Source organism: Moschus berezovskii, chromosome 6, assembly GCF_049115385.1.
Source record: "Moschus berezovskii isolate FMDL1 chromosome 6, NW_MosBer_1.0, whole genome shotgun sequence".
In the NCBI taxonomy this organism is placed as follows: domain Eukaryota; kingdom Metazoa; phylum Chordata; class Mammalia; order Artiodactyla; family Moschidae; genus Moschus; species Moschus berezovskii.
Genome location: NC_142465.1, coordinates 123815550 through 123826888, shown reverse-complemented (window position 1 = coordinate 123826888; position 11339 = coordinate 123815550). Strand labels below are relative to the sequence as shown.

General features: G+C 41.5%; 1 pseudogene; it reads left to right on the top strand.

Annotated features, from left to right (window-relative positions):
* Positions 1-2252: 2252 nt before the first annotated feature.
* On the top strand, positions 2253-9368 carry LOC129536169 (glucose 1,6-bisphosphate synthase-like; annotated as a pseudogene).
* Positions 9369-11339: the final 1971 nt, after the last annotated feature.

The window sequence follows — 11339 nt, the reverse complement described above, 5'->3', positions numbered from 1 at the left end:
CCAGCAATCTTGATTCCAGTTTGTGCTTCATCCAGTCCAGCATTTTTCATGAGGTACTCTGCATAGAAGTTAAATAAACAGGGTGACAATATACAGACTTGACGTACTCCTTTTCCTATTTGGAACCAGTCTGTTGTTCCATGTCCAGCTCTAACTGTTGCTTCTTGACCTGCATACAGGTTTCTCGGGAGACAGGTCAGGTGGTCTGGTATTCCCATCTCTTGAAGAATTTTCCACAGTTTGTTGTGATCCACACAGCCAAAGGCTTTGGCGTAGTCAGTGAAGCAGAAGTAGATGTTCTTCTGGAACTCTCTTGCTTTTTCAGTGATGCAACGGATGTTGGCAATTTGCTCTCTCATTCCTCTGCCTTTTCTAAATCCAGCTTGAACAACTGGAAGATATCAGTTCACGTACTGTTGAAGCCTGGCTTGGAGAATTTTGAGCATTACTTTGCTAGTGTGTGAGATGAGTGCAGTTGTGTAGTAGTTTGAACATTCTTTGGCATTGCTTTTCTTTGGGATTGGAATGAAAGCTGACCTTTTCCAGTCCTGTGGTCACTGCTGAGTTTTCCAAATTTGCTGGCATACTGAGTGCAGCATTTTCACAGCATCATCTTTTAGGATTTGAAATAGCTCAATGGGAATTCCATCACCTCCACTAGCTTTGTTCGTAGTGATGCTTCCTAAGGCCCACTTGACTTCGTATTCCAGGATTTCTGGTTCTAGATGAGTGATCACACCATCGTGGTTATCTGGGTTGTGGAGATCTTTTTTGTACAGTTCTTCTGCATATTCTTGCCACCTCTTCTTAATATCTTCTGCTTCTGTTAGGTCCATACCATTTCTGTCCTTTATTGTGCCCATGAAATGTTTGCATGAAATGTTCCCTTGCTGTCTCTAATTTTCTTGAAGAGATCTCTAGTCTTTCCCATTCTATTGTTTTCCTCTGTTCTTTGCATTGATCACTGAGGAAGGTTTTCTTATCTCTCCTTGCTATTCTTTGGAACACTGCATTCAAATGGGTATATCTTTCCTTTTCTCCTTTGCCTTTCATTTCTCTTCTTTTCATAGCTGTTTGTAAGGCCTCCTCAGACAACCATTTTGCCTTTTTGCATTTCTTTTTTTAGGGATGGTCTTGATCACTGGCTTCTGTACAATGTCACAAACCCCTGTCCCTGGTTCTTCAGGAACTTTGTCTGTCAGATCTAATCCCTTGAATCTATTTGTCACTTCCAGTGTATAGTCCTAAGGCAATTGATTTAGGTCATACCTGAATGGGCAGGTGGTTTTCCCTACTTTCTTCCATTTAAGTGTGAATTTCTCCAACAGTCACATATGAATGTAAGAGCTGGACAATAAAAAATGTTGCGAGCCGAAGAATTGATGCTTTTGAACTGTGGTGCTGGAGAAGACTCTTGAGAGTCCCTTGGACAGCAAGGAGATGAAACCAGTCAATCCTAAAGGAGATCAACCTGAAATATTCATTGGAAGGACTGATGTTGAAGCTGAAGCTCCTATACTTTAGCTACCTGATGGGAAGAGCCAACTCATTCAAAAAAATTCAGTTCATTAGAAAAGACTCTGATGCTTGGAGAGATTGCAGGCAGGAGAAGAAGGGGACGGCGGAGGACGAGATGGTTGGACGGTATCACCAACACAATGGACATGAGTTTGAGCAAGCTCCGGGAGTTGGTGATGGACAGGGAAGCCTGGCATGCTGCAGTCATGGGGTCACAAAGAGTCGGAGATGACTGAGTGATTGGACAAGAACTTCAAATACTGCTAAAAGGGTTACCCAGGTTGCGCTAGTAATAAAGAACCTGCCTGCCAATGCAGGAGACATAAGAGACACGGGTTCAATCCCTAGATCAGCAAGATGCCCTGGAGGAGGGCATGGCAACCCACTCCCATATTCTGCCTGGAGAATCCCATGGACAGAGGAGTCTGGCGGGCTATGGTCCATCGGGTTGCACAGAGTTGGACACGACTGAAGTGAGTTAGCATGCACACACGTACCATTAGAATAATAAGGAGACGGAAAAGAGAGAATTCTTCCCTGCAGAGGAGTTTCAAATAGTGTAAGTGTGGATCCCACACCGTGTAAGAGCTGATGCTTCACCACCAGAACCACAGAGCGTGGGTCACACTGAAAATGCACTTCCGAAGAATAGACCAGAGAAAGGGGATAGTGAAAAAACTGGGAAAACATTGCCTCAACCAAGGTTAGCATCACCAGTGGTGTCATGTGTCATCATGGCCCAGAAACAGGAGTTGATGTGCAGACTTCATCTCTGTGAGGATGTTTCCAAAATCTTATAATCTCAACAAATCATGAGAAAAACATCAGACAACTCAAACTGAGAGGCATTCCATAAAATATCTGCCCGGCATCCCTCAAGACTGCCGCGGTCACGCAGAGGTAAAGAAGCACTGTGTAACAGTCACCAGGACAAGGAGACCAAGGAGGCCTCACGAGAGAGAAGAATCGCGGCTCCCTGGACCAGGTTTCGGAACAGAAAAAGAAAAGTAATGGAGAAACTGGTGAAATCCGATAAAGTCTGGGATTTGGCTACTAGTGATGTACTAATGTTGCTAACTTGATTTTAACAGATGTGCCATTGTAACGTAAGATGTTAACAGTCGGGGAAACTAAACCTGGGGGAGGGGCGTGTGAGTCCCCTGTCCTACTCTGCACCTTTTTTGTAAATCTGAAATTACTCTGGGGCTTCCCTGGTGGCTCAGTGACAAAGAATCCACATGCCTGTGCAGGAGACAGGGGTTCCATCCCTGGTCAGGGAAGATCCCACATGCCGTGGAGCTGCTAAGCCCCTGCGCCACAACTGAGCCTGCGCTCTGCTGCTGCTGCTGCTAAGTCGCTTCAGTCGTGTCCGACTCTGTGCGACCCCACAGACGGAAGCCCACCAGGCTCCCCTGTCCCTGGGATTCTCCAGGCAAGAACACTGGAGTGGGCTGCCATTTCCTTCTCCAGTGTGTGAAAGTGAAGTCGCTCAGTCGTGTCCGACCCTTAGCGACCCCACGGACTGCAGCCCACCAGACTCCTCCATCGATGGGATTTTCTAGGCAAGAATACTGGAGTGGCTTGCCATTTCCTTCTCTGCACAGAAAGGGTTATGTTATGTTATGTTATGTTATGTTATGTTATGTTATGTTATGTTATGTTAGTCACTCAGTCGTGTCCGACTCTTTGTGACCCCACAGACTGTAACCCACCAGGCTCCTCTGTCCATGGGATTCTCCAGGCAAGAATACTGGAGTGGGTTGCCATTTCCTTCTCCAGGGTTACTGAAGCTTAAAACTGAAAAAAGTTCACAAAACCAGGAGACAAACATGTCTCTGACCCAAGATTAAGAGAGAAATCCTTTGGAAAGATTATGTTATTTTAAATCTATTTAAAAATTCATTTTAAAAGGGCACAACACTACTCAAAATTTTGGACGATTTTTTAAGCTAAATTTCATTCTACAAAATCCTACTGTTCAAAGTTTAACAAAATCAAATTCAAAACAAAGATTTGCATTGAATGAGAGACCAGTAACTGCAACCCCTAAAGCCCGTTTGCCCTAGAGCCTGTGCTCAGCATCAAAAGAAGCCGCCAGAATGAGAAGCCCTCACACTTCAACTAGAGTGCAGCCCCCTCTTGCCTCACCTGGAGAAAAGCCCATTCAGCAATGAAGGCCCAGCACAGTCAGCAAATAAATAAAATTGTTAAAATAAATAAATTGCTCTGAAATAAAAAAGGTCTTTTGAAAAAGAGAAAGCAATATAATTCACCAGATTAACAAAGTGACCCAGGAAAATTATAGGACTACCTCAATGGACACAGAAAAAACTTTAGACAAACTCCAACACTTATTCTTTACAGTAGAAATAAAAGGCTCTTAGCAAAGTAGGTAGAGAAGGCAACATCCTCAACCTAATAAAGGCTATTTGTGAAAAATATTGTACTTAACAGTTAACTTCACTGTTAACATCGCACTTAATGGTGAAAGATAGTTTTGCACCCCTAACATGAGGCCTAAGACAAGGGTGCCCACTCTCACCATTTGCATCCAACATCGTGCTGAAGGTTCTGGGCAACACAGTAAGGCAAGAAAAAGAAATAAAGACATCTGGATTTGAAAAAAGTAAATGAAACTGTTTTTATTCACAAATGACTTGCTTATATACATAGAAACCCAATGGAATCTACAAAAAACTGCTAGAATTGATAAGTGAGTTCAACAAGGTTTCAGGATTAATACACACACACACAAATTGTTTTTCTATATACTAACAGTGAACATTTGGAATTTGGAATTTTAAATCAAAATACGATTTACAATAGTATAAAAATATGTGAAAGACCTGCACATTCAATTCATAAAGCATTGTTGAGGAAAATTAAGTGCTAAGTAAATTTTATTGGTGAGATATACTGTGTTCGTATGCAGAAGACTCAATACTCTTAAGATGTCCTGTCTCTTAGACTGATGTACAGATTCAGCAATCACAATAAAAACTGCAGCAAGAATGTTTTATTATAAATTAATTAGCTGATTCTAAAATTTATGTGGAAATGCTAATAAACAAAACAGCTTTGAAGAAGAAAAGCAAAGTTGGAAGATGTACATTTCCTAGTTTCAAGACTTACTGTAAAGCTGTATATAGTAAGTGTGGCATCTGTGTTGAGGTAAACAGATCAAAGGAACAAAACAGAGCTCAAAAGTAGAACCATACCTATAGGAACAATTGACTTTCTTCAGGTGTGCAAAGGCAATTTACTGGAGAAGGCAGAGGTTCTTCAATATACAGTGTTAAAGTAATTGGATATCCATATATAAAAAATGAACTTCAATTCATAGCTATGCCATATACAATAATTATTTCAAAATGGATCCTAGACCTAAGTGTAAAACCTAAAACTCAAACTTCCAGAAGAAAGCAAAAATATTTGTAGCCTTGGGTTAAGTCATTTCTTAATTGGTGTCACTTCTTAGCTATGGATTAACACATAGATTAATTTTACTTCATCAGATTTAAAACTCTGTCCTGCAAAAGAAAACACTATTTAAAGAACTAAAAGACAACTGTCTGACTAGGAGAAATTATTTATAAAGCATGTATCTGAAAAAGGCAGAGCACCAAAGAATCGATGCTTTCAAACTATGGTGCTGAAGAAAACCCTTGAGAGTCCCTTGGGAAGCAAGAGATCAAGCCAGTCCACCCTAAAGAAATCAACACTGAACGCTCTGTAAAGGGCTGATGCTGAAGCTGAAGCGCCGATACTTTGGCCACCTGATGCAAACAGCAGACTCACTGGAAAAGACCTTGATGCTGGGAAAGATCGAGGGCAGGAAGAGAAGAGGATGAGATGGTTGGATGGCGTCGCTGATTATGGACATGAACTTGGGCAAACTCTGGCAGATGGTGAGGGACAGGGAGGCCTGGTGTGCTGCAGTCCATAGGGTTGCGAACAGTCGGACACGACTTGGTGACTGAACAACAACAACAATATATCTGATGAAGGACTTATGTTTAACATACGAAAATGCTCTCAAACTCTTTAAAATGACAATAAAAATTTTAAGGAGTGCAAAAAAGGTGAACAGACCACCTAAGATGTATGGATGGCAAATAGCACATGAAAAAATACTTATCATCACTACTCACTAGGCAAATGTAAGTTAAGACCACTAGAGTCCTGATTGGTGTACTCATAGAAGTATTGGGAGGGTGGTGGGCTCAGAGAGGGCTTGGAAACTCCACATCCCAGTGCCCTGCACACCTGTCCTATTCATCTTTTCCTTTTGGTTGTTTTTGAAAGCTATCTTTTATAATAAACCAGTTCAGTTCAGTTCAGTCACTCAGTCGTGTCTGACTCTTTGTGACACCATGGACCGCAGGGTACCAGGCCTCCCTGTCCATCACCTACTCCCGGAGTTCACTCAAACTCATGTCCATCACGTCGGTGATGCCGTCCAACCATCTCATCCTCTGTCGTCCCCTTCTCCTCCCGCCCTCAATCTTTCCCAGCATCAGGGTTTTTTCAAATGAGTCAGTTCTTCGCATCAGGTAGCCAAAGTATTGGACTTTCAGCTTCAACATCAGTCCTTCAGTGAATATGAAGGACTAATTTCCTTTATGATGGATTGGCTGGATCTCCTTGAAGTTCAAGGGACTCTCAAGAGTCTCCTCCAACACCACAGTTCAAAAGCATCAATTCTTCGGCGCTCAGCTTTCTTTATGGTCCAACTCTCACATCCATACATAACCACTAGAAAAATCATAGCCTTGACTAGATGGACCTTTGTTGGCTAAGTAATGTCTTTGATTTTTAATATGCTGCCTAGGTTGTTCATAAATTTTCTTCCAAGGAGTAAGCGTCTTTTAATTTCATGGCTGCAGTCACCACCTGTAGTGATTTTGGAGCCCAAAAAAATAAAGTCTGTCACTGTTTCCCCATCTATTTCCCATGAAGGGATGGGACCAGATGCCATGATCTTAGTTTTCTGAATGTTGAGCTTTAAGCTGATTTTTTCACTCTCCTCTTTCACTTTCATCAAGAGGCTCTTTAGTTCTTTGCTTTCTGCCATAAGGGTGGTATCATCTGTGTATCTGAGGTTATTGATATTTCTCCTGGCAATCTTGATTCCAGTTTGTGCTTTATCCAGTCCAGCATTTCTCATGATGTATTCTGCATATAAGTTAAATAAGCAGGGTGACAATATACAGACTTGACATACTCCTTTTCCTATTTGAAATCAGTCTGTTGTTCCATGTCCAGTTCTAACTTGCTTCCTGATCTGCATACAGATTTCTCAAGAGGCAGGTCAGGTGGTCTGGTGTTCCCATCTCTTGAAGAATTTTCCACAGTTTGTTGTGATCCACACAGTCAGAGGCTTTGGCATAGTCAATAAAGCAGAAGTAGATGTTTTTCTGGAACTCTCTTGCTTTTTTGATGATCCAACGGATGTTGGCAATTTGCTCTCTCATTCCTCTGCCTTTTCTAAATCCAGCTTGAACATTTGGAAGTTCACAGTTCACATACTGTTGAAGCCTGGCTTGGAGAATTTTGAGCATTACTTTGCTAGTGTGTGAGACGAGTGCAATTGTGTAGTAGTTTGAACATTCTTTGGCATTGCCTTTCTTTGGGATTGGAATGAAAACTGACCTTTTCCAGTCCTGTGGCCACTGCTGAGTTTTCCAAATTTGCTGGCATATTGAGTGCAGCATTTTCTTTTAGGATCTGAAATATCTCAATGGGAATTCCATCACCTCCACTAGCTTTGTTCATAGTGATGCTTCTCTAAGGCCCACTTGACTTCGCACTCCAGGATGTCTGGCTCTAGGTGAGTGATCACACCATCGTGGTTATCTGGGTTGTGAAGATCTTTTTTGTACAGTTCTTCTGCGTATTATTGCCACCTCTTTTTAATATCTCTGCTTCTGTTGGGTCCATACCATTTGCGTCCTTTATTGAGCCCAGCTTTCCATGAAATGTTCCCTTGTATCTCTAATTTTATTGAAGAGATCTCAAGAAAATGACCTTAAAGTAAAACAATCAACACAGAGATGCACAAATACCTTGAGAGATGCTGAGAAACTTTGTCTTCGGTTTGACTATTGGAGTCAAGTAACTAGCAGTTGCAGCAATCAGAGACTTCCTAAACCCACTGCTGAAGTCTTGCTTGCTAAAGATGTTCCTGTGTAGCTTTTTTCAAAATAACTTCCTACACCTCTTATATACCACATGTGGTCCAGGAGCTCAGAGCAGTTGGAGGTGTGATGATTACTGCGTTTCACAACAGCAAGGAAGACAACAGACAAAGGGTATTGGGAGATGGGGGTTTAGATCACATCTCACGATGGTGCGTGTGATGTGGACCCCATGGACTGGAGCCTGGCAGGCCCCTCCATCTGTGGATTTTTCCAGGCAAGAATACTGGAGTGGGCTGTCATTTCCTTGTCCACCTCATGATAAAGAAATCCAAAATGTATAGGGGATTGTGTGGAGCCCTGGAATGGTTCCTGGAATGATAATTTAGTGGATGCCAGCTTACTGGAGAGAGACCCTCTACAAGACATTTATAAGAGACAAATGGGAGATCTGAAAAACAATGATTTTCACAGGGAATCAAACTCAAAGACTACCTTGAAATTTGTACATATATCATTTCATCGGTCAGACATGACTATATGCAGTTGACTTTGCAAGTGTTTGGTTTAAAGTCTCCAGTTCCATGACCAGAACAAAAGATCCTGATTCTAAATTTTCTACCACTTAATGCCCAAATAGGAAGAAGGAGAATCTGTGCTGGAAAATTCTCTGAGACTGGCAGAGAAAGAAAATGCTCAGATATGCTATCCACAGCTTCTAATGCAGACCAGCTGGCAGAGGCAGAACTTCGGGAGGATGGTCAATGGAAAGTTATCACAGGAAAATTTTTGTTAGCAACTTTGTGTTAGAAAGTTGAGTTAGCAACTTTCTTTGCGGGGAGGGGTGAATATTTGGTTGCTGGAGGAAAAAATCAATCAAGAAGTTCTGATGTGAATAATTATATATTAGCCACCACAGTCTCCTCCAAAATTTTTAATTCAATTGCACTTTTTAAAAAATTTATTTTGAAAAAAGATTACCAGATTTTAAATGGATTAGAAGTAGGATAAATGACCTAGAAAATGAGAAAGAAATCATTTTTGAACTTTAAGAGTCTTTTGGTTCTCTGTGGAACTTCGGTTTTCAATAAAAATGGGGTGAGTACAGCTGCTGTTGTTGCTGAGATGTGATATTAACTGGGAGCCATAACCATAACAGTGAGCAAGCAACCCATTAAGATTCGTGACAGACAGTCATGTTTCCAAACTTCATATTTCTTGTGTTATGCTCTGACTACCAACAAAAGTATATTTGAAAGTCTTCACAATATTGATTCTCCAAAAGAATATCTACTATATTGCATCCATGGGACATTATTTCTTAATATGACAGCAGCCTAATAAGAAATCTGTGCTGCCTGGGAATAAAAATAACCAAATGTTTACATTTGTTACCAAACTCAGGTTCAGCTGTTCAGTGTTCAAAAGACAATAATCAAGAAACAAGTGTCAGCAGACAAGACAGGTGTTTTAATTAGAAAAGCCATCAGTTGTGGAGAAGATCTGCAGAGTAGACTCATGCCCAAGACCAAAGCCAAGATTCTACTTGGCCATGACAGTTTCAAAGGGAAAGGATGATCTTTGCTGAAGGGGGATAACCTCAGTGGCTCACAAGGCAGGAGGCTGGGCTCCGCAGCAGGCGGAGCCTGTGTGCGGGCTGACTCTCCCTGCAGCTCTTGTCTCGCCTACCTGACCTCCCTGCAGGATTGCTAGCGGAGTTTTTGGAGGTAGAGAGTTAGTCATTCTGTAACTACTCAATTATTTATTCTTACTTCTCTTTATCTAGGAAAAGAATAAACAGGTTAATTAAGTTCTTTACAGGTTAGAGGGGAGCAGAAATGGGCAAAAGAACTGCTTCCACATTTGTTTTTCAAATGTCTTCAGACAAGCAGGACAAAACCAAAGGTTTCTGTGCAGAGACGTGCACATCACCCAACCAGAGTGATGCTGCCTACTGAAAGAAGTATCGGAGAAACTCACTGGGGCTCTTTAATTAATCAAGTAATCAATAGTCGATCTAAGAAAGAAAGGGGCAATTTTACTTGGGCCAATTTCAGGATTATAACCCAGGAGAGAGTCTTTCAGAAAACTCTGAAAGCTGTTCTGCCTACTAGAGGTCAAAGAACAGTTATATACATTTTTGAGACTAAGGGTTATATATCAGGTGACATGTTCATAGTTTACACAATCCAGATCTGCCTGTACCAGGCAGTAGTGGGTCAGCGTGACTCTTTACAAGATTAAGAAAGAAGGTTCTCACCAAGGAGGCCTGGCTAATGCAGCACACACCAAAGGGGAGGGAGATGCCCAGACTGGGGGAAAGTTTAATCTTCTTTCTTGTCTTACAACAAAATGTGAATTTTATTTCATCACTCTGATTAAAGATGTATTGAGCCCAGTAAGAATAAACCGGCCTGGCACCCCTTTTAGGTGTGAACCAGTTAGTCGCTGCTTTCACTGGCACAGGGGACAGAGCAACAGGGACGCCTGGACCTCGGGTCAGCATCCTGTCTCTTATCTCATCTGACTGAGTGTCTCCTTTCATGTTATTTTATTCAGTTTTGGCCAACTAACTAAACTGTGTAAATTTGAAATGAAATGATCTGGAGGGAAATTATTTAAACTTTTCATAATCTTGAACAAAAGTCACTACATTTGAAGTATCATAATAACATGTTGTTCTTCCTTTAATAAAAACATAACAATACAAAAGTGAGTTTCCTAACTAAAGTATGATTAAGCTTACTTTCAGTCTTGTAATTGTGTATAGCACACTTTAAAAGAGGTATGTGTTATGTGTAATTGCAGAGTTAGTTAAGGAAATTAATCCAGTTAGCAATTGATGCTTTTGAACTATGGTGTTGGAGAAGACTTTTGAGAGTCACTTGGACTGCAAGGAGATCCAACCAGTCCATCCTTAAGGAAATCAGTCCTGAATATTCATTGGAAGGACTTGATGCTAAAGCTGAAGCACCAAAACTTTGGCCACCTGATGCGAAGAGCTGACTTATTGGTAAAAATCCTAATACTGGGAAAACTGAAGGCAGGAGGAGAAGGGGACGACAGAGGATGAGATGGCTGGATGGCATCACCAACTCATTTGACATGACTTAGAGCAAGCTCCGGAATTTGGTGACGGACAGGGAAGCCTGGCATGCTGCAGTCCTTGGGGTCACAAAGAATCAAACAAGACTGAGCAACTGAACTAACTGATTGGCAAGAAAATAGCACTGTTCCAGGATCACTGTGGAAACGTGTTAATGTTGCATCACAGGTATTTATTTACAACTGAGGATGTCCACAGTAGGGCATTCAGCATGTCTCTGTGTGGTTCAGCACCATATAGCACCAATGCAAAGCTGCATATGGTCACCCCGCTTATTTAACTCACATGCAGAGTACAGCATGAGGAACGCTGGGCTGGATGAAGCACAAGCTGGAATCAAGATTGCCGGAAGAAATATCAATAACCTCAGACATGCAGATGACACTACCCTTATGGCAGAAAGTGAAGAGGAAATAAAAAGCCTCTTGATGAAAGTGAAAGAGGAAAGTGAAAAAGTTGGCTTGAAACTCAACATTCAGAAAACAAAGATCATGGCATCTGGTCCCATCACTTCATGGCAACTAGATGGGGAAACAGTGGAAACAGTGAGAGACTTTATTTTTTCAGGCTCCAAAATC